The sequence below is a fragment of the Onychomys torridus genome, chromosome 14 (genome assembly GCF_903995425.1).
Source record: "Onychomys torridus chromosome 14, mOncTor1.1, whole genome shotgun sequence".
Lineage (NCBI taxonomy): Eukaryota > Metazoa > Chordata > Mammalia > Rodentia > Cricetidae > Onychomys > Onychomys torridus.
In genome coordinates, this window is record NC_050456.1 from 26,132,062 (window position 1) to 26,151,062 (window position 19,001).

General features: G+C 40.2%; 1 protein-coding gene across 1 annotated transcript in view; it reads left to right on the forward strand.

Moving 5' to 3' along the window:
- Window positions 1-1,323: 1,323 nt before the first annotated feature.
- The window catches only part of Mipol1 (mirror-image polydactyly 1), a 310,896-nt gene continuing 293,218 nt past the window's right edge, over window positions 1,324-19,001 (forward strand). The window contains exon 1 of the mRNA XM_036206363.1: window positions 1,324-1,406. The gene's annotated coding sequence lies outside the window, so the exon portion shown is untranslated. The remainder of the gene's footprint in view (window positions 1,407-19,001) is intronic.

Consider the following 19,001-nt stretch of genomic DNA (forward strand, 5'->3'; position numbering starts at 1 on the left):
ATATTTTAAATGGTATTTTATATCTATAAAAATCTGATTCAACCCTGAGTAATGTACAGCAATAAATAAATAAATTAAAAATGTATTTTTAGATGTTGGGCGGTGGTGGCATATGGCTTTAATACCAGCACTCAGGAGGCAGAGCGGATCTCTGCGAGTTCGAGGCCAGCCTGGTCTACAGAGCGAGATCCAGAACAGGCTCCAAAACTACACAGAGAAACCCTGTCTCAAAAAAATAATGCATTTTTAGGCTGAATCTGTCACAAGCCACTTGATAGTACTAGTTATTGGTTATATAAATAATGAAGCTTTTTTGAGTATTATACTCTATTTGCTCCAAATAATTGAATCCAGTTCTCTCGTCCTTGTTTCCAAACTTCACACCTTTTTGACACTAGTGAGTTCTTTTTACTTTGTCCACTACCTTTGGTGGTTATCACCAAAGTTTATGTTTATTCTCTGCCGGGGGTGGAAAAAGTACTATTATTGATAATATTATGATCCCAACATCCAGAAGAGTACTTGGATACACACAGCATTCACTCAGTAAATACTCAAGAGAATACTAAGTAACTTTATTTAAATTAAAGTAACTTTAAAACTCAGTACCAAACTGCCAGTTTAAGTGCCCTTAAGTCCTCGGAACTAGGCTAAGGCAGGAGGCAGGAGTTCTGCATCAGATTGGGCAATAGAGACATTACTTCTCTATTTTCTTACATTTTCTCTCTCTCTCTCTGTGTAAGGAAATACTTGAATCATTACCAGTTAAATCAGTTCAGATAAAATTCCTTGTTACTCCTACACTCCGCAATAAAAAACAAAACAAAACAACAACAACAACAAAAAACCCCTTGGCGTTCAGGTTTTTCTTTTAAATCCTGAGACTGAACATCTTGAGAATGCGCGTAGTCTAGAATACACTCTTCCTAGTCCTGAAGTAAAAACTATCCCCAGATCCAAAGCTCTTCGGACGTGCTCTCTGGCCAGCACGCAGGGCTCGCATAGCTCGTAACCCGCAAACCCCACCCCACTGACGGAAACCACACTTCTGCCCAGTGAAGATCGTCCACGTGAGGCGGAGCCCACGATCCGCACGTGGTTCTCCCCTCCTCTAGCCGGACAAGAGCAGCTCTGGACAGCAGTCCGCTACTCCCCGTGACGGCGACCTGGGACCCGCAGTCCTCGCCAGCTCCTCTTTGCGCTCCGGGCGACCCCAGGCTCGCCGGAAGCCCCGCCCCCAGGTCGCCAGCGGGCTGGCGCATGCCCGCTGCGCTCAGCCTCTTCCCCGGCCCCGCCCCTTTTGGTCACTCAGGGGCGCGCGGCGATTGGCTGGCTCGGTGGCAGCGCCTCCGGCCGGAGAAACTGCGCCAGCGGAGTGGGCGCGGAGGCTTCCCGCGGCTCCTCAGGTAACGGCGTGCACCGGGAGGGTCGGGGGAGGGCAGAGGAGGGCAGGGTGGGCTGCAGCCGCCTCCGGACTTCCGGCCGCGGCCCCTGGGGATGCCGGAGGGTGGCACCGGCTTGGCCCGGAGCGTGCCCGCCACCCTCGACGGCCCGCGCGGCTGCGGTGTTCTCGGGTGACCCCCTGCTCCTGCTCCTCGGGTTTCCGCACAGTCTCACCAAAGTTAAGAGGCCGAACGTGCATTCAGAAGTGTCTGTTGTTTTTCGTCTTGGCGAGTTGGGGCTCCAGTCCCGGCTGGCTGCACCGCGGGTCCCCTCTGTGCCCTTGCGGGACACTCAAGCCGTGTACAGTCGTCACCCTTGAAAGTGCGAGCAAAGCTCCCAGGGTTGCTCAGCCCTTGCGCGGGTACTAGACTTGGGCTGTTTGCAAACTCCGGGTTCCCGACATCCCCGAGCCGGCTTTTCTCAGGGGAGGATGACACCACCCCGTGGTATTGGTGAAGGACTTGAAGGTCTATGGAAGGAGCTGCGTGAACTACTAGGTAGCAGGACAGGCGAGGGTGGTCTAAAGAAACGCCTTTCCTAGAGAAAAACAGGTCTTGGGGCTCCTTCGAGTGTTTTTTTTATGTGAGTTAATTCCCAGGGGTCGTAGGAAGAGCTAAGGAAGGACAGCTTTCGCCTACTGTCACGAGTTACTCACTTTGCAAAGTGTCTTCTATTCTGGAAAGGATTTCACCCGAAACGACAGTTCCGTCGTCATCACATAGGGTGTCATCCTGTACGAGTTATTTATTTTGCCAGGAAGTGTCTCCATCAGATTGTCCTGTGGGCATTTTCTTGATTAATGATTGATATCACCTCTGAGCAGGTGGTCCACAGTTGTGTAAGAAAGAGAGCCGAGAGCTGGGCCAGTGATGGCGCACGCCTTTAATCCCAGCACCCGGGAGGCAGAGGCAGGCGGATCTCTGTGAGTTCGAGGCCAGCCTGGGCTATAGAGTGAGTTCCAGAAAAGGCGCAAAGCTACACAGAGAAACCCTGTCTTGGAAGAAAAAAAAAAAAAAGCAAGCCAGGAAGCAGGGTCACTCCCTGGTCTCTGCTTCGGTTCCTGCTTCCAGGTTCCAGCCTTGAGTGCCGTAGGGAGCATCTCTGGATGATGGTTGCCGCCCCCCCCCCCCAAGTTGCTTTTAGTCAGGAATTTATCAAAGCAACAGAAACCAAACTAGATCACGTCCTATGTAATCATAGTATGCCAATAAAATTAACAGGCTTACTTTTAAAAAGTGAGATAATATGAATTGTTTCATTAGATGAGAGTAAGGATGTGAAAACAAGTATGAATAGGAGACAGATACAATTTTTCTTCAAAGACACAGCGTATGAAATACAAATCTTTATGTGGTAACTGTAAAATGTTTAAGCCACGTGTCCAACGCATTGCATTTCACGATGCATACTCTTCTGTCTAGTATCAAGATCAAGAGGGAACATAATAAGATGGTGAAAGAGATCAGCCATTAAGAGCACAACACCCAGTTTGATTTCCTGCGTCCACATGGTGCTCACGTCCTTCTTTAACTCTAGTCCCAGGATATCCGATGCCTCCTTCTGCCCTCCTAGCATGCTTGTGTGCACTGTGTATTGCTTGCAGTGCCAAGACATACATGTAGGCAGAATACCAACATACATAAAATAAAAGGTTACATTTAGAAACAAAATAGCATAATAGTAATTGCAGCCCAGAAAACTCCACTTGTGCCCTCTTTCCAATAGTAATCATTGGATTTGAGTTTACTTGCATAGGAATCCAAGGGACTAGAGTCATTGCAGCCTAATGGCCTCCTGGGTAATTATTTTACCTGAGTACCTGGACTGGATTTGTGCTGTGGGCAGTAGTTTGCCAACCCCCGCTGTATTAAAAAATGGCTGATCAGTACTACTACGGCTTTTCCGTACCTATTATCTCAGTTAACGTTTACAGTGGACATGTTCTATTTTTAGGTGGTTCTTTAGAAGTGAATTTAATAAACACAGATTTAAGGTAGGCCACACCTTCGGACACAGTAACGTTTATATAAGCACTTAAAATAAATTCTAAGATAATCTGTTAGGCATCAATAATTAGCAAATGTACTACTTACTACATTCAGAAAAAATAGTGAAAGAATAGCTCTTTTTAAGAGTTTAAAAAACAGAACTACATTTTAGTTTGTTTTTTTTTAAACAGGATCTCTTGTCCTCTAGGTTAGCTAGTTAAGTAGCTGAGGATGTCCTTAGATCCTGAGTCTCCTGCTTCTGGCTCAGGAGAGTTATATGCTGGTGCGCACTACCATTCCTGGAGTCTTTAGTTGTTGTTATTATTATCATTATTTTTTTTAAAGATTTATTTGTTTATTATGTATAGTGTTCTGTCTGCATGTATGCCTGCAGGCCAGAAGAGAGCGCCAGATCTCACTACAGATGGTTGTGAGCCACTATATGGGTGCTGGGAATTGAACTCCCGGTCTTCTAGAAGAACAGCCAGTGCTCTTAACCACTGAGCCATCTCTCCAGACCCTCATTATTATTTTAAAGAAACAAGGTCTCCCTGTGTTGTTCTGGCTGGCCCAGAACCCTTGGCTTCAAGCCATCTTCCTGCCTTAGCCTACCAAGCAGCTGAGCCTACAGCTATGGGCCACTGCACTTAACTTGTTTACTTTAATATGTTTGGAAATAATTAATTTTATGTCTTGCAGTAATTTAGTCATGACATATACCCCAGTTTTGTTTTGGGTTATAGCTTTTGTCATTTTTTTTTTGTTTTGTTTTTTGTTTTTTGTTTTTTTGTTTTGTTTTGTTTTGTTTTTTAAGTTTTGAATCTGGCAACATAAAGGGGTAGCTGATTTGGCCCTTCATTACAATGGTTGACAAATGGGACACATTTCCTGTAGAACTGTTTTCGACAGTTGTTTAGAGCTCCCCTGGTTCTGCTGTTGCTAAAACTGAAAATATTCTGTTGAATTTTCTTCTATTTTGAATATATATAGGTAGGTGGTATAATCTCATAAATTTACAGTTTCCCACTAGATGATTTGTATGTACACATTAGGATTGCTTTCATTATTCTTGGATTTATAAGTTTGAGAAATAACTAGACTATAACAAGATTCATTTTACTGCAGTCTATAATCTTGAATTTCATTGTTTTTGCTTGAAACATGCAAATCTCTCTCTCTCTCTCTCTCTCTCTCTCTCTCTCTCTCTCTTTTTTTTTTTTTTTTTTTTTTTGGTTTGGCAGTCTCTATTTAGTCTTGGATGTCTTCGAAGTTGCTATTTAGACCAGTCTGTCCTTGAACTCAGAGTGATCTTCCTGCCTCCCAAGTTCTGGGACTAAAGGCGTGCACAACTGCACAGGGCTTCTTTGTAGTTTTATGTTGAAGATTTTGCTACTGAATTTTTAAAAATGGAAAAAATGATGATAACTTAAAAATTTATTGTGAAATATAATGTATCTAGAGATAAGTATATTGAAACATATGGACATTTTTTCCTGAACTAATGAATAATCATTAAAACTTGTTACTAATTTGTGTATGCTGTTTACAAAACATGTCTGTACATGTGAAATGGATTCATCAGTGAATGGATTGTTTTATGTGTGTCCTATTAATGCTGTTTGTATATCTATGAATTTCTGTGCTTTAGTAGTGATAATTGCTGACAATTTGCTATATGTTAAAGCTCCTTTTGTAATGAGTCTGTTTCTCCCTGGACATACACACATGCACAACACACACACACACACACACACACACACACACACACACACACGTACATACCTGTTTTTTGAGGTCATGCTATTCAAAGTATACTAGTTTATGGCTTATCTATTTTCCTATAAGTGAGATATCCTCTTTTATCAGTGACTCAGTTCATCTTTAGTGATACTTTTTGTTTTAAAGCTTAATCTGATTTAAAAAAAAACCTTTTTATTTTGAAATAGTATTTCTTGCTGAGAAGTTGAAAGAAATAGTATATACTATCTCTGACTTACAGTCTTTTATCTGAAGATTTTTTGGCTTTGGGTGGTGAGAAACTAATAGGTACCCAGTAGAAATGATATCTCAGCATCATTGTAATTTCAGTCTTTATTCAGGCTAGGGGTAGATACAGTAAGATATTGTTATTCATGACACTGGCAGTGGCAGTAAGCTGCAGTTCTAGGTGGTATCCAGAGAACCAGCAACTGGTGGTCTTTGGTACATTGTGTGAAGCTGGATATTCAATGGTTTAGGTGTATTGAATGCATTTTTGATATATTTATCAGGAAGTAGCCCATTAAATGTCAAAGAACATCTTTCTAGAATTCTACATTCCATGTACAATACTTTTAATGTTGACATAATATACGATTATAATGTACAAATATAATCTACTTCACTAAATAATTCAATACATGTTATATAAACTATAAATACATCATCTCTGCACTTACATTTTTAGTCTACTTTTTGTAGTCTATTAATTTGGAAGTTATAATACTTTAGCATTCTTTTCCTGCTTACTGTCAAGACTATAACTTTCATTATCTGTACCTTACATGGGCAGTGGTATGTGCCTGTACTCTAATTTTTAAAATATTTTAAACAGCACTGCAGCTTATATTCTTGTAATATGCAGTTTACCTTTTGTGAGAGGTTAGATTTCTACAAATAGAATTGTGAACTCAAAAAATTTGCATATTTAAAGCTCTAATCCATGTTTGGGGGCATTCTTTTTTTTTTTTTTTTGTTTAAATGGCATACTTTTTATAAAGTATAAGTATTGCATGTAAACTTTTTTAGGCAATCTCCTTTCACACAAACAGCCTTCATTGAAAACTAGTTGTACTGTATTCTGTCTCTTTTTTTCTGAGCTCGTAGTTAAAACAAGGGAAACCTTAGCATTGGATAAAAACACCAAGATAAAAAAGGAAGTCCTGAATATTTTCAGAGAGAACATAAAAATGGGCCCTCAAAACAACAACAAGAAAATTGAGTATGCTGGCATCAGCCTTCTTGCTAGCAAGATTAGCTGCTGAAATACAGTGTTTCAGCCCCTAGACAGTTTTGAGGGACAAGACTTTTCAGACTCCAAACCTATGGCAGAAAATCAGGGATCTGAAGAGTGGAGGGTAGATGCAGAATAAAGACACTTCTAGACAGCAAACCTCTGAAAGTTCTAGAAGTTATGTTCTATTAAAATAAAGCACCAACATAAATCAACAACTACAAAACAAAAACATCCGAAATGTCAGAGTAATGTAGCCCAGGAAAAGACCGAGACAGTGTTCTGTGAATGGCAACTGTAAGGCAGGCCAGAGAACAAGCAGTTGAGATCAGAGATTCTCCCGAGAAAGACATCCAGGCAACTAAGGCTATTTAAGAGATTTTATAATCCTTGGGCCCCAAATTTTCTTTGCTAGACTTTTGACATTATGATTTTGATTTTGTTAAGAGATACAGACTCTTCTGGCTTTCTATCTTTTTATTGTTCTGGTACTCATTGCTTGCTTTTAAAGGAGAGGGTTTTTTGTTTACATTATATAAACTGTGAAGTTTTAAAATTAAAAAAAAAATGTTATTTTTAATCATTTAAAAAAGTGATAGTTCCCCCTTTAACTTTAGTTTTATTTGATAAAGTTTGTTGCCTGAAATGAACACTAGAAAATAGTATGTGAAAAGCTTAAAAAATAATTTATGTGTTAAATTAACTTAAAAAATAATTAGCTGGGCGGTGGTGGCCCACGCCTTTAATCCCAGCACTCGGGAGGCAGGTGGATCTCTGTGAGTTCGAGGCCAGCTTGGGCTGCAGAGTGAGATCCAGGACAAGCGCAAAGCTACACAGAGAAACCCTGTCTTGAAAAAACAAAAAATAAATAAATAAATAAATAAATAAAGAAAGAAAGAAAGAAAGAAAGAAAGAAAGAATTATATACAAATACAAAATTAGAATAAGTATACTATTTCCCCCTTCCCTTTTCCCTTCTAAACCCTCCTATATCCCCAACTTCACTCTTTCAGACTTATTGCCTCGTTGTCTCACACACACACGCACACACTCTCCTTCTAAATAAACACAACCGACTCAGTCTGTCTGATAGTACTCATGGGTGCACGTGTCCATTTGGTACTGGATGACCAGTGGGTGTGCTCGTCCCTGGCGAGAGTGGGTTTTCCCACTCTCAGTACTCCTTTGCTTCCTGTAGTTCTTTGTCTAGTGTTGAAGCCTCTTGAGCCCCTTGTCAGCCCCATCCGTGTTAGCATGTCGACTGGTGTCCTTGTTCAGGTCATGTGTAGGCAGCCGTGTCAGGTGAAACTCCATATGTGTAGTTTCTGACATGTCTAGGAGACACAATTTCACTTCAAGCTCCCTGTCTCTTTGGCTCTTAAATCATTCCTCCCCCACTTCCCCAATGTTTCCTGAGCCTTAGGGACAGAAGTATTGTAGATGTATCTGCTGAGACAGCTCAACAGCTCCGCACTTTGGTAGGTTGTGGTTTTCTGTACTGGTCTGTGTTGCAGAGACGTTTCCTTGATGAAGGGTGAGCACTGTACAGCTCTGTGGGCACAAGGACATATTTAGAATGCACTTAGGGATTATGTCGGGTTAATGAAGTGGAGGGTATAGAACCACCTGGATTATAGTATACAATTCTGATTCATCTGTATCATTTATTGCTAGTTCTGTCAATATTTTACTGTACCCACATATTTTTAGTGCCCTGGATATAATGTGCTTAATTTTAATTAAAGTTCATCACAACTAAGTATGTGTAGTAAACTGCAATATATATGATTCGGTACTGCTGTGGTTCAGGCATGCTCTTGTGCCTTGGGACTTACCTCTCTCAGATAAGAAGAGACCTACATCCCTTTTTATTGTTGGAGGTTCAAATATTGATGAGACTTTTCTTTTTTGAATATAGGAACTTGGTGCTGTAGATTTTGCTCACATTTATTACATCTCACAAGTTTTAATACATCATGTTATCATTTTTATCTATTTACAAATATTTTAAGATTTAACTTTAACTTTTTTTAACCACATGTTTGTTGAAGGATTTTTCTAGATCTTTCTGTTACTCATTTCTAGTTTACTTTAGTTCTAAAATACCTGGTTTTATGATTTTAGTTCTGACAAATATATTCAGGTTAGGCCTGTTTGGTGGGTCAGAATAGGATCTATTTTGTTAAATGTGGTGATTGAAAGATTCTGTAAAAAAATTTTTTTTTTTTTTTTTTTTGTAAATGGCACTTAGATCAAGTTGGTGGATGTTTCTGTCAGTCAGTTGTTTGTGTCACTGTGACAAAATACCTAAGAAAAACAGAGTTATTTATTTTGACTCATGGCTTCAGTCCATGGTTACTGTCTCCATTGCTGGAGGGAGCTAGAATAAAGTACAGCTGCCAACATGATAGCAGCTGGAAAGCCCAGAGCCTGAGAGGGGAGTCTGGGGACAGGATCAACCCTGCAGAGGTGCCCAGCTTGACCCACTTCCTCCGTTCAGGCCCTTGCTCTAAGAGATCTCATGACTCGTTCACCCTTTAAAGCCCATGATGTAGCAACCAAGCTCCTAGTACATTTGCCTTCAGGGGTACATTTGGGATTCAGAGCATGACAGTATTACAAAGCCGACTAGACAGTAAAGTGGCTAGCAATTTTGATTTGGTAGCCACTGCAATGGGAAAAGGAAGAAAGGAAAGTGTAGATAGAGTCACGCTCCATTTCAAACAGAGCAAGGACAAGGGGAGTTAGAGCCAAGGAACCAAGGAGCAGGGTCAGTGGATGAAAATGTCATCAGTCTGCCAGAAATTCTGAGTAAATCCACTGACCAGGATTCTTGAGGGCAAACCAGGGTCATGAGATTTTTAAGGTGAGAAAGCCTCAGAACTGTTTAAGCAAGATTCTTGTTAAAACTAAACTATGCAGAGACAAACACAGAGGGCTGAAGGTTGAAGCCTAATTGAGTGGAGGATTCTAAAATAAAGTTTGGTCATTATCATTCATAGTTTTAGCTTTTCTATAACTTACACTACAGAATCAAGTTATTTAATTATAGTTATGTCTTTGTTTTTTCTCTAAGTTATAAATTAAAACAAAATTTTATGACTGGTGGCACACACCTCTAATCCCAGCTCTCAGAGGCAGAAGCAGGTGGATCTCTGAGTTTGAGACTCGCCTGGTTTACAGAGTGAGTTCTAGGACAGCCAGGTGTACAGAGAGAAACCCTGTCTTGAAAAAGTAAAAACAACATATGTGTGTATGTTGTTTTTGTTTATACATGTATACATATACTATATATGTTGTTGTGTGTATATATATATGTTTTTGTTTATACATATATACATATACTATATATGTTGTTTTGTATATATATATATATATATATGTGTGTGTATATATATATATGATTTTATTTAAGTGCCTGTATGTGTGTGCATGCACACACTGTGTGTCAGCTGTCCTTTATTGCTCTCCATTTATTCTTTGGTGGCAGTGTCCTTCCCTGATCCTGGGCCTCCCTTTTACTCTGCTAGGTGAAGGTCAGCAAAACTAAACTGTCTTTTGTCTCCATCCACCTTGGGTCTTCAGTTAATAGGCATGCACCAGGACGTCTTGCTTTATGTGGGTGATGGGATCCAAACTCTGATCCCCAAGATTGCTCAGTGTACTGGCTCGTTTTATGTGTCAGCTTGACATAAGTTAGAGTCATTGGAGAGGAAAGAGCCTCAGTTGAGGAAATGCCTCCATGAGGTCCAGCTGTAAGGCATTTTCTCAAGTAGTGATTATTGGGGGAGGGCCCAGCCCATGGTGGGAGGGGACACCCCTGGGATAGTGGTCCTGGGTTCTGTAAGAAAGCAGGCTGAGCAAGCCATACAGAACAAACCAGTAAGCAGCATTTCGCTATGGCTTCTCCATCAGCTCCTGCCTCTAGGTTCCATCCCTGCTTGAGTTCCTGTCCTGACTTCTTCCTTCAGTGATGAACAGCAATGTGGAAGTGTAAGCCCAATAAATCCTTTCCTTCCCAACTTGCTGTTTGTTCATGGTGTTTGGTTACAGCAAACCTAACTAGAAACACTAAGACACTCAGCAAGTGCTCTTAACTGCTGAGCTGCCTTTTCAGCCTCTTTGATCACTTTTCACCAGAAGTGTTTGATGTTTGTTATAGCTGAACTTATTTAGGATTCTTGTGTCCAGTTAGTGAATTGAATGCTTTAATGTATACTTTTTTAGTTTGAATAGTATTTTTATTTTACTTAATCTGATTTATATATTATTTTGACTAATGTTTACAACCCTTTTCCTACGCTGCTGCCTTATTCTGAGCGGTATATAATTTAAAAATGGTAATCGGTGCACTGTTTTCACCTTCGTATGTTTTGTTGCTTATGTGTTCTCAAGTGTGGCCCAAAAGTCTGTGATTTTTATGCTGAAGCACAAGGTACAAGCATTTAAGTACTCATCACATAAATGGAAACATTTTTGCATTATTGTTTTACTTTCTTAGCTAGAATTTTGATTGTAATTTCTCACATATATTTACATCAGACTGTTAAAATGGTGTTTTACATCGTTTCAATTATAATCTAAATTAAATTTAAATTTCTTGTAATGAATTTTTGACAGACTGTCAAGCAGCATGTCTTAAAACTGATTAGTATTTTAATACTTTTATTGTCTCCAAATTTTAATGTAAATTGAAGCTACTTCCTTAATTTATGTCCAACAGCTTATTGCCAGCATGGGAGCTCTGTTATAACTTAAAACTTTCCAAAGCAGAACATTTTATTCACTGGCATGAGCTGGCACAGTGGGCAGGATTATTGTAATTCATTTGGGTAAATGAATTGAAGCCTTGGAAGTTAATGTACAAAAATATTCTGTCAGTTTTTTTTTTTTTATAATTCTTTAATGATAAAATCTGGGTTTAGAATTTCAGCATCTTAATTTCTATTGTCTTTATTCCATTCTAATTATTAATTTTGATCTTCTTTTCAGTTAAGGTCTATGTATTATCTTTAAAGGGTTGTGTTTTGTTTGCTACTCATTTAGAATTACAATCTCATTTAAAATTATTCCATCATGCTAATTACTAATTATTTGGGTTTTGCAGACTCATAGTCTACATGTAAATGTATCTTAAACAGTGGAGAAATTATTTTTCTAACTGAAGTTTTTGAACAGATTTTCTCCTAAAATGTATTTGTAATTTTAAGAATTATTTTAGGAAAATCAAGAGACTGTGCCACATACTTACTATGACTAAAATATAGTGGCTAAAATTTTAAGTTACTCTTTAACATATATCACATTTACTATTAGTGGTATCTTTGAAAATCACCAAAAGATGTTTGTAGTAGTGCTCACAATAGAAAACTAAGCTATTGCCAACTAGCAGCCTATTAAACACTAAGTGTTTGGAAAATCATACAATATTCTGGCAAAAATGAGTACTTGTGGAAGTTGTGTGTGTGTGAGATAACAGTGTAAAGAGGCAGTAAAATTCTAAAATCCTTACTTTGTTAGTGAATGTAATGAGTGATCCCCCTTTCTATTTTCCTTCAAGTGTATTCTAGACTACTTTCTAGATGAGATAGTGACGTGAAAAGTGCCGAAAATTTATATTTCTGTTAGTTTTTCTTTCATCAATTGCTAAAAAAGTCATAATTCAGCATTATTTTCTTTTCAGTCATCTGACTTTTGATTGTCCTCCTTTTAGTGATTAAAATAAATACATTGGAATATGATTTTTTTAGCCCTTTAAAATCCCCTAAATGGCATTCTGAAGATTATTAATTTAAGTAGTTTATTAAAGTGTATACTATTGTTTTTTAGGTAAAAATGCAGTAATTTTGTTGTTGTTGTTATTATTATTCCTCTCCTTCCCAGCTTCTACTTGCAGCCCCTGCCCGTTGTTACTGCTTTTCTGTTGATGTGAATTCCATTTCAAGTTTCTGCACGGTGTTGAAGGAACGTCTGTCGAGAGTGCTTATGTAAAGGGTGCAGCTTTCAGACCTTATTCCTTTGTCTCCTGAGAGCTTCCCTGTTGGTTCTGAGGATTCTCCTGGTTCATAGACACCATGTTGCTGCTGTGCTTCCCTCTTCTTTTGCATGAGTGATTCGGTGTTCACATAGGTATTCAAATCTCTGGGGCTGTCTTGTAGTCTTCTCCTAATTTTTGTAGAAGGTGTTCTGTTTGTAGGTCTGGCCCTTTTGTCTTAACCACATTCAATTTATTCAGTTTAATTTGCTGGCCTCTCCAACCTTTAGACAATGTCATTGCCACCATCAAAGTTCATACTCAAGAATAGAACAGTATATTTCTTTTTCTTTTTTTTAAAGCAACAAAACAAAACAAAGCAACAACAAAAATCCAGAGTAATTCACATCATTTCAAGTTTCACAGTTTTCTATTGATCCCCATTCATAGTTATCCTTGGCCACATGTGGCCTGCGGGTCCAGGTTTAATACACCTGTAAGTGTTATGCTTTTGGAAGTTAGGTACAGCCAAATGTTCTTCATTGTTTGAAAGTCTTGTGATTATAGATGTTGGCTGCTTCTGTTGGTTGTAAGAGAAAATGTTTCTTCCTTTTTTTTTTTTTTTTGCTTAGAAGAGAAAAAGTTGCTTCCCCCTCCCCCCTTTTTTTCTTATAAGAGGAACAGGTGCCAGTGTTTCTTGTTTTTACTGGTTTATGAAATCTAGAATTTTATTTTTGATTTCCTAAAATGGAAAAGGAAGTGATTTGATAAAAGCAACTGACTTTAAAAAATGACAACCAGCCAGGCAGTGGTGGTGCATGCCATCCTAGTACTCTGGAGACAGAGGCAGGCAGATCTCTGGGTTTGAGGGCAGCCTGGTCTACAGAGTGAGTTCTAGGAGAGCAAAATCCAAAACAAAAAATGATAAACCAATATCTAAATACTTATTTTATGATTACATAGGAATCATTTTTAAATTTGTTCTGGGAAGTGACTGAGTTTTGTTTAACTAACACACAACTTGTGGATTATTTAAAATTTGTTGTGTAAGAGAAGCTGGAAGTGTTTTTGAGTACCCTCGGTAGTGTGATCTAGACAACTTACAAGGCATGCGCCTCAGTTTTCCTTATTATGGTGACAGCTATAAGGAAGATCCACAAAGTAGTGGCTTAAAACAACACAAATTTGCTATCTTAAAATTTGGAGGGGGGTGTCAGGATTCTGAATTAGTTGCCTCTAGACTAAAATGAAGGCGTTGATAGCACTTGGTTGTTTTTTATTATAACCTGAGGGAAAGTCTGTTTTCTTGCCTATTCCTGTTTCTCAGAGACTACTTGTTAACCAAATGAAATGGTCTGTTTCTTCCAGAGTAGTCATCTAACATAATCTCTTTCTATTCAGTTCTTTGAACTTTTTTTTCTGTATAGTTAGTTATTTCATCTAATCAGTAGGGAGCAGAACAAAGACGTCTAGTTGTAAAGCTTGTCTGTTCCTATAGAGTGTGTGCACATGTGCTCTACTTCACATGAGGAGGTCAGAGGACAGAAGTCAGTTCTCTCCTTCTACCATGTGGTTCTGGAGATAGAATTTAGATTGACAGACTTGGAGGCAAGTGGCTTTACCCACTGAGCCATCCTGCAGCTGGACTGCTAGTTTTATGTAAACTTGATACAAGCTGGAGTCATTTGGGAAAAGGAAACCTCAACTGAGATTGACCTATGGGCAAGCCTGTGGTGCATTTTCTTAATTAGTGATGAATATGAGAGGACCCTGGCTGTTGAGTGGTGCCACCTGGGCAGACGGTCCTGGAGTATATAAGAAAGCAGGATGAGCAAACCTTGAGGAGCAACCCAGTAAGCAGCACTCCTCCATGGTCTCTGCAGGATCTCCTGCCTCCACTTCTTGCTCTGACTTCCCTGGATGGTAGACTACAAACTATAAGATGAAATAAACGCTGTCTTCCCAAAGTTGCTTTTGGCCATGGTGTTTTATTACAGCAACAGAAACCCTGAGACACAGGCCCATGGCTTGTTCTTTCATAACAACTCTCTTGTGAGAACCAAAGAAGTCCATTCTTTCAGAGGGCATTTTTCTCAGTGATCCGATTACATCCCACATCACTTTCCAACACTGTTTTACCAAGGACCAAGCCTCTGGTGCATGAGCCGTTAGAGCCACGCTTAAATCATAGCAGAGAGTGTAGGCTTCTGATGCCACCATTGCAGAGTTCCCAGCTGTTGCAAGAGTTGATGAGTAGGCGCTCACTGAATGCCTTGAAGGGTGAGTTCTGAAACTGATTTTTATTATGTCTGCCCACAGTGGCTACAACTCAGGTGGCCCGAGTATAGTGAAGTAGGCATGGGGATGGCTGTGGTTCTAATTCAGCCGGCCTTTAAGTAAATGGTAGTTAGATTTCCCCATGGTGGTGCTTGTTCTTTGATTATCAACTCCATGGGGTGTAGAATCACCCAGAAAATACTCCTTTGGACATGTAGATAAGGATAGTTCCAGAAAGGTTTAACTAAGGGAGGATCCACCCTGAATATGGGCAGTACTACCCCATGCTCTAGGGTGCTGCACTGAATAAAAGGAGAAAACCAACAGAGCACAAGCATCCGTTCTCCATGCAGCTTCCTGACTGTGGATGCAGACTGTGGACGCAGTGTGACTACCCATCTCATGCTTCTGGCACTGTGCTTTAGCCTCTCTGATGGACTGTGTCTTCTCAACCTGCATGATAACCCCTCCTTTTAAAAGTTGCTCTTTGTTAGTGTTTGGTCACAGCAATGAGCGACGTGACAAATTTAAAAAAAAAAAAAAATGGTACCAGGAAATGGAGCTGCTGCTAGGGTGAAGCTTGCACGGTTCCTAGACCTTGGAACTGATTGGTGGGAGGAATGTGGAAGGGGTTGGAGCTTGGGTTTGAGAAATTCTAGAAGGCTGTAAGCAGCCCTTAGTGAGCCATTGTGGTGGAAGTTTGGGAGACCAGAGTGCCAAGAGCAAAGTGGATGGTGGTGGCTGGGCTCATGGAGTTTCAGAGGGTGCAAAGACTGGAAGGGGACAGTCTGGCAAAGAAGCTGTCTGCGTTCTGCCCGTGTCCTCAGTGTTGGAGTGAGACCGAATTTCAGAAATAACACAGCAGTTATATATTTGGCAGAGGATATTTCAAGACAAAACAGTGTTATGGGGAGACTTGCTTACCTGGATTCTTTCTGATCCCAACTATGGCAGCTGTCTTGGTTCTTGTGCTCTGGAGGGAAAAGAATTCTCATCGGGGCCTAGGTTGGACAGGCAGCCTGAAGTTTATTTTTAGCAGGTGAAGACGGAGGTGAAAGTAGAGCCTCCAGTGTGAGAGCAGAGGGAACCGAGCCGCAGCAGCAAGGCTGGACTTAGAAATCTTGGTCTACCAGTCCCTTCCCCTTGCCCACCCCGAAACAGTTTATGGTGGTCTTTTCCCTGGAATGCACAGGCTTTCTTAGAAGTTGTGCTTATCCACAAATCAGTATTGCTACAACCAGCCACAGTAGAAGCAGAAGTATGTATAAAATATGTACAACTACTCATATAGTTGAGAAGTTCACAGGGCAAGGGTAGTGGTGCCCTGTGAGAGCTCTTTAGGAGCTTGCTGGTACCAGCTGAGACTGTTGCAAAGCCATCTCTCTATTCCCTCAGGCTGTGTCTTGGTTACTGCTCACTGTTCTTACTTAAGTCTACAGTGAGGGAAAGAGGAGAGACTGAAGAACAGAAAGAAAGAGAAATAAGAGGTTTGGTGAGGAAAGCAGTATGAGGTAATTACATATGCAACAGGCAAGTGTGGATGCAGACTGCTGTAACTATTAATGTCAGCACCAAAGAGAAACTTAGCATACTACACAGGGGTAGTATTCAAAGAGACCCCTGAAGGCATGACCCTACCTACCGAAAACACAATTTCATTTAAAAGGAGCAAGCCTGAATTTATTATGGTGCTGAAGGAGTTTCCTGCACAAAGTCAACTGTCTAGGGAATTATTTTCTCAGATGTAGACACCAAGGCATTGTGGTCATTGCAGTTTGGGCACAAGGGACCAAACCAATGTATTTTGAGCTGACAGCTGAACTCAGCAGAGTGAGGGATTCTTGTAGCACGAATCTTAAATGGTCTTATTAATAAAAACTAACCCAAGGCCAGTTATTGGGGCGAGCACTGGAAGATCAGAGAAGCAGAACAAGCCACAGCTTCCTCACCTTACCAGTTCCCCAGCCGATCTTGTTTCCTCAGACTGGAAGCCTCTGAGTTCTCATCCAAATGGATCTCAGCTGAATTGCTACTCAAAAGCCTAAAAGCTTAACCAGACCAAAGCTTCTAGTTTCTGGTTTTCACGTCTTATATGCCTTTCTGCTTTTTGTCATCACTTCCTGGGATTAAAGGCTCACATCCTGGGATTAAAGGCATGAGTCACCATGTCTGGCTGTTTCCAGTGTGGCTTTAAACTCACAAAAATCTGGATGGATCTCTGCCTCCCAAGTAATAGTATTAAAGGCGTGTGCCACCATTTTCTGGCCTCTATATCTAGTGGCTGTTCTGTTCTCTGACCCCAGGTAAGTTTATTGGGGTGACAACTTGCACCATAGTTCATGAAAGCTGCTGAGGCCGGGCATGTGCAGCAGGCAATATTAGATTCTTTACAAGAGGTCTTGAGAGGGCATTGGGTTAAGCGGTAAAGGTAAAGGTAAAGCTTTAGTTGCAGTAGAGACCTCAGGATGTTAGAGATGCCACATCCCCATTGAGAAAAAGCTTCAGCAGTGGAATAGGGCTGATTCTCTAGAGGGTGTGAATGCTGCAGGCTGGAAAGGCAGGGCTGCCCAAGCCCGTAAGAGTTCAGATGATTTCCTTAGAGTCTAAGATGCCAGATACATGCTTCAGTGTGTTTGCTCTGCTAGGTATGGGTCTTGCTCTGGTCTCATCTCCCTTTGCTATGCTCTCATTCTTACCTTTTTGAATGGGAATGTTTTCTCACTGTGTGTGTGTGTGTGTGTGTGTGTGTGTGTGTGTTTGTGCATCTGTGTGTGGGTAGGTACATATCAGTGCAGAACCTGTGGAGGCCAGGGCTGTTGGATCACTCAGGAGCTGGAATTACAGGCAGCCCTGCGTTGCCCGCTGTGAACTGAACTAGGTCCTCTACAAGAGTAGTGCATGCTCTTAACAGCCAAGTCATCTCCTCAGCCCTGAAAAGTATTTAAAAAGCAGGTCTCTTTGTTCTATAGTTCCACTTTGCACCGTTGAACCAGTAGTTCTTGGAAACACATTCATGGATTTCAAATTTTTGAAATAATTAACTTCAAAGTGATATGAATTGTTTTCTGAATTTTAAATCAGTAAAATGACGTGTGGTAGATACAATTAAATGTTTTAAAAATGTGCTTAATGAAGGGTAACATATGAAACATATTTCTGATTTTTCCAAGGACCAGGATTAGAGGGTATTGCCCTTGGTGACTGTTATCTGCTGTCACCGATCATGGTCATGAGGCCTAATGATTTGCCTACATTTAATTCGAACACAACTGACTTTTTGTAATCTATGACCATGGTGCATGGTATTATCTTTTCTTTAGGTTTTCTTTTCTCAATAAAGTCGTATTATTTGCTGCAAGGGAATTTGTTTTGTTGTAATGACAAAGTGTATAAATGTTGAAAGAAATGTAAATAGCCAAGAGTTTTTTTTTTTATTTATTCTACTATTGTTATCAGATTATTGTCCCTTTGGAATGCATAGATTATTCCAGATTACTGCATGTTGCATTTTATCAGGTGGTACACTTCTTTGCACAGAATTCCTCTGTTCTTTGATTTTCTTTTCAGTGTCACTGTAATAAACACATTTCCTTTTAAATATTAAGTCTAATGTAGGACGAATACAGCTTGGCCACAGTTTATTACTTGTCCCGTATTGCTGGCTTTTCTTGTCATTATTTTGTGAATGATTTTTGCACTTGTGTGCAGCACAAATCATAAAAGTTCTTATTAATAGAAACAAACCTGGAGCCAGGTATTGGGGTGAACGATTCCTCACCTCACCAATTCTTCAGCTGATCCTGTTTCCTCAGACTGGAAGCTTCTGGGTCCTCATCCTAATGAATTTAAGCTGAACTGCTCTTAAATGCCTTAAAGCTTAACCTAGTTCTTGGTTTTCATGCCTTATATACCTTTCTGCTTTCTGCAATCGCTTCCTGGGACTAAAGGTCTGAGTCACCATGCCTGGCTGTTTCCAGTGTGGCTTTGAACTCACAGAGATCCCCCCAAGTGATAGGATTAGAGCGTATGTGCCACCATTTTCTGGCCTCTATGTCTGTCTAGTGGCTGTTCTGTCCTCTGACCCCAGATAAGTTTATTAGGATGCACAATATATTGGGGGACATAATATATCACTACACTTGTGCTTGTTAGATACTCTCTTCTAATTCAAATTTCATGTACTAGTATAGTCACCATCCAAGTTTTTTTTTTTTTTTTTTTTTTTTTTTTTTTTCCTTGTAAAGATTTTGCTGTTGATTTTACCTTAGAAACGTTTAGGCAAAGGGCTGCAGAGGTGGTTCAGCAGTTAAGAACGTGTACTCTTGCT